Here is a 5,212-nt window from a genome sequence, read left to right on the forward strand (position 1 = left end):
ACGTGGACCGCCTGATGACCTTCTATACTTGGAGGTGCGTCCAAGGGTGGTACACCCTGACAACCCGTAAAAAGGGTTTAAAGATCTGCGTGACCGAGCGCAGTCTCCGATCGTGGAAGCGGGAGTTCTTCTACATCTCTGCCCGCGCCATCCCCATTGCTATGAAGTTCAAGAAGGGTCAAGCGCTTCCGAGCCTTCACGCTTCCAGCTACCAGGAGGCGGAATGGTTCACGAAGATATCCCGGGTCCAATCTCCGGTTTACCGGTTTGCGGAGTCCGGGATGGTGCTGCTGGGGATGAGCCGGGTATGGAAGGATGCGTCTCGGTTTCCTATCCTTCTCGAATACGGTTTGAACTCTATTCCTTATGGTATGTCTTGTCTTTCTTGCTGATATTAGTTTATTTTCTAACTGTTTCTTTTCTTTCAGAGGGGAATAATTTGGAGTCGCTCCTGTTCCCGCGGGAGGCTGACAGTCCCGTGCGGGTGGGCACTCGTGCTCTGGACGACAATGAGTTGCCCATCCTGGAGCAAACGGCGGATAGGTTTGTGGAGGTCTATCCGCCGGGCCAAGAGATCCTGAGCCACCGGCGGCCAGGTAAGGAGATATTTTATCCCGAACCCCTCAATGCTGTACCCGCTGTTGGAAATCCTTACATCCTATCTTCTTCTGAGGAATCCGCAGATGGTCCTCCCCTTGTGCGGAAGAAGAAGACTGCTGCCGGCGTGAAGGGGAAGGAGAAGGCCACAGCTGATCCAGTGGTTCTATCTGACACGGAGTCAGATAGTGAAGAGGTGGCGGGGAAGCCCGGTGGTGAGAAGACCACTGCTCCGGAGGCTACGACCGTTACCTCCGGAGAACCAACGAAGACGACGGTGACCGGTACCAAGAGGCCGGCTCCATCGGGTTCCTCCCCGCCCGTCCGTACGTTCAGGGTCAAGAAAACCCGTAAGTATAATCATAATGCCTTTGTAGATTTGTCACTTCATAATTTTCTTTAAACACTTTCTTCTTTGTGCAGGCGTGGATGTTGACGCAATCCTGGGTGAAACGCAGGGGAGTACCTCCTCGCCAATGACGGTAGGCTCGGTCAGCCTTCCTGAGGCGTCGACCCAGTCGCCTGCGCCTGCATCCGCTGGTCCAGTTGCTCGTTCCGTCGAGCCAACTGTTCCGGCCGAGATGACGTCACCGCCGGCCGTGAGTGCGATTTTTACAGCATCCTTCACGGAACCGGCGGTTACTGCTGCTTTTGAGGAGGCGGCGACCGCGGCGGAGACCACGACGGCGACCACGGCGGCTGCCACCATGCCCGCGCCACCGGCACCGACAGCCGGACCATCAGGTACGCGCAGGGCTTTCCGCCGATCTTTGCCACCTTCCCATCTGCCTGACCTGTTGGATGGATTTCCTTTAGGTTCAGGTGATGGGTTTGGCGGATATCGGCCTGTCATTGACCCTACAGGTGCGTAGGGTTCCTTTGTTTTTCCCCCTTTTTTTTTATCATCTTTTCCTTACTGTCTGTTTCTTTTGCAGTGTCGGATTCCAATGAAGTGTATGTTCCGCGATGGAACATACGCCGAGGAACAACCCTTCGGACCCCTGTGGAGTGCGTGGACTGGGCTCGCCACGCTGCTCCTCATGGTGCGTTGGGGGAAGCCATGGCTAGCTACCAGGAGGGTAGGCTAACCAATGAGCTTCGGGTTCTCCAAGCCCGGATGCAGCCGCGCATCGAGCTGCTTTGTCGTGAAAACGACAAGTTGAAAGCAGCTCGTGCCAAGGACGTATCTGAGGCGCGTGCTCTTCGGGAGGAGAACCAACAGCTGGCGGCAGCTGCCGCCGACAAGGAGAAGGCCTTCAAGGCCCTCGAGGTTGAAGTTCAGGCGCGACTCGAGGCCCGCTCCAAGGCTGCCCAAGCTGTGAATGAACAGCTTCGGCTGGCCAGGGAGACTGCGCGAAACGCAACCGAGAGGGCTGCCAAGGCTGAAGCCGTTGCTGAGCCTTTGCGTGTGGAGAATGAGAAGCTCAAGGCCAAATTAGAGGCTCTCCAACGCGCTCATGATGCCTTGGCAATGGAAGATGCCAAGAAACTCCAGGAAATCCTGGACCAGAGGGGGGTGCTTGACCACACCGAGCGGAAACTTAAGGGCGTCGAAGAGGCTGCCGCAAAGGAAGTTGTACTTGCCAACCTTAACAAGAGCGAAGCCGAACGCGCCCATAACGAAGCTCAAGCTGCCCTCCAATGGCTTCTTCGAGAAGCGTTGCCTCAGGTATGTTTAGCTTTATCTTCTCGCTTTTCTTTTGTAAGAAAAGGTTCTAATACTTGTATTTTTTCTTTGTAGGTTGTGCGTCGGGTCTTTTCAGAGACCTCTTACGATGATGCTATGACCGCAGCCCTCAACGCTTCTCATGAGGATGGGGAAAAGGCCGGCTTCCTGCTTGGTCTAGGGTTTGTTGAGAAAGGCGTCCCGCCTTCCAACTTCCCTTTGTTCGATGTGGATACCGAAGCCATTTATGACCAAGCATTGAACCAATACGCCGCCTTCCCGCATCCAGTGGTGGAGAAGGTGGACGAAGTAGCTGCTGCTGATGATGGGTTAGCTGTCCTCAAAGCGTTCCTCGAACCACCCCGTTCTTCTGACGGAGCGGGTCCAAGTGGAAGCGGCCCTGAAGCTTGATCCTGAAGATCCCTTCCCATTGCTAAGATAGACTTGTATAGTTTTATTCTTTTAGGCGGGTAGTTACCCGGCCATTCTTGTAATATATTCTTGAAATATTAATCTTTTTGCGTATAAGATTGTTATTTCCTTCTTTGGGTTCCTTGCTTTATAAACTTATGACTTGCATACTTAGTTTAAATTAGCAATTTTCCAAAGTGTTTAGAATAAGAACCTTTGAACGTGGTTGATGATGGGTTAAAGTTTCGCTTCCTCCTTCGTGATTGTGCGGGTAGAACCGTCACTTGCACTTGGTAGGATGGCTAAACTTTTAACCTTCATCTGACCTGCGTGTAGGTTTTCCTTTTTGAAATTTCTAAGGCATTAAGTTAAACCTTTGAATGTGGTTGATAATGGACTAAAGTTTTCGCTTCCTCTTTCGTGATTGTGCGGGTAGAACCGTCACTTGCACTTAGTAGGATGGCTTTAACTTTAAACCTATATCTGACCTGCGTGTAGGTTTTCCTCACCTTTTGAGGATAAGTTAACCTTTGAACGTGGTTGATAACAGGAAGTTTTGCTTCCTCTTTCGTGATTGTGCGGGTAGAACCGTCACTTGCACTTAGTAGGATGGCTTTAACTTTAAACCTATATCTGACCTGCGTGTAGGTTTTCCTCACCTTTTGAGGATAAGTTAACCTTTGAACGTGGTTGATAACAGGAAGTTTTGCTTCCTCTTTCGTGATTGTGCGGGTAGAACCGTCACTTGCACTTAGTAGGATGGCAAAACTTTACCCTTATCTGACCTGCGTGTAGGTTTTCCTCACCTTTTGAGGATAAGTTAACCTTTGAACGTGGTTGATAACAGGAAGTTTTGCTTCCTCTTTCGTGATTGTGCGGGTAGAACCGTCACTTGCACTTAGTAGGATGGCAAAACTTTACCCTTATCTGACCTGCGTGTAGGTTTTCCTTATCCTTTTTAAGAATTTTGTTTTCGCGGTTGTCGATAGGTTAGTGTTCGGTTTCCTTTCATGATTCATGCGGATAGACCGGCACTTTCATTTAATGGGATAATTAAACTCTTCCCCTTCAACTGACCTGCGTGAAGGTTTGTCAAGTTATTGGGTTCGTGCGGGCAGGACCGCCTTCCCACGCAACGACTTCACGTAATGTGAACGCCGTCACCAGTGTTGCATAGTTTAACCGTTCGACGCGCGGTTGTTGATAGGTTATTATTCAGTTTCCTTTAATGATTCATGCGGATAGACCGGCACTTTCATTTTTGGGTGCTGAACTTTTTCCCAAACTGTCCTGCGTGAAGGTTTGTCACGTTATTGGGTTCGTGCGGGTAGGACCGCCTTCCCATGCAATGACTTCACGTAATTATGCGGTGAAAACCGGCATATTAGTGTTCAGAAAAGTATAAATGTAAAATCATCAGCTTCGATGTTCTTAAAGAGGATCATTTCCATTAGAAGTGGCTCTTGGCCTTTTCTTTACAAATTGGAATTGATTTACATGCAAACTGTGTAAATGAGCTCCCTTCCATGTTGGGATGGGAGTGCCATCGAGCCGATACGCACCTGGTTCGGGATCTCGTTCTTTACGCAGCATGTAGTCTCGATATTGAAGCTGGAATTGATTCGTGTTTTCCCCAGCTGGGGTTCTACACGCACCTGCCTGCTCAACCTTTATTGCGCCACGAGGTGCGCGAGCGTCCCATCTCTGACAAATGCTTCGACCATGTCTTTCACGTCTGTGCATTCTTCAGTGTTGTGGCCCTTTGTCTTGTGAAAGTCACAGTATTTGCTCCGATCAGCGTCGTGACGATGTCGGATTATCGGAGGTTTTGGCCACGGGAGCTCTTCAGTGGCGAATATCTCAGTGACGCTTTTGGTGAGTGGCGTCCATCTGGAGTTTCGGTGCGGCTGTACATTATCCCTTCCGCCCAACCGATGTTGCAAGCCGGATGAGGTGTCAAAGTTTACCCTTGACTGCCAAATGCCTAGCTTTCGTTTTTTATTTAGTCGGGCTGTGAGGACGTTGTCCTCTCTCGTCCTCTGGGTGTAGAGGTTTGTGCTCTGTGGGAGATCTTTACCCAGTTGCTTCTCTGTTTCCGCATAGCGTTTTGCTGCTGTCATGATGCCATCCCATGTGGATGGCATGCCATCTTTACCCGTTAGGGTGCGGATGAGCTCTGGGTCATGTGCGCCCTGGATGAAGGCAGCGCGAACAAGATCTTCGCTGATATTGCCCAAACTTAGCTTCTTTGAGTTGAAGCGAGTGATGAAATTTGGCAGAGATTCATCTTCCTCTCGTATGCATTTGAGGATTGTCCATTGCTCCTCGGTATACTTCCGTTGCTGGCTGAAGTGTTGGCTAAACTTCTGTTGGAAGTCTGCCCAGTCATAGATGTGGTTGACCGGTAGACGATCAAACCAAGCTCTAGCAGCCCCAACAAGCGTCATTTGGAACATGTAGCACCACGTGGGTTCCGTCCAATTGCTGACGGTTGCCCCCGCTATGAACCTGTTCAAATGATCGTCTGGATCAGATAAA

Source organism: Bidens hawaiensis, unplaced genomic scaffold (genome assembly GCF_021521415.1).
Source record: "Bidens hawaiensis isolate Kalapana, Puna unplaced genomic scaffold, B.hawaiensis_p1.1 tig00019799_1, whole genome shotgun sequence".
Taxonomy (NCBI): domain Eukaryota; kingdom Viridiplantae; phylum Streptophyta; class Magnoliopsida; order Asterales; family Asteraceae; genus Bidens; species Bidens hawaiensis.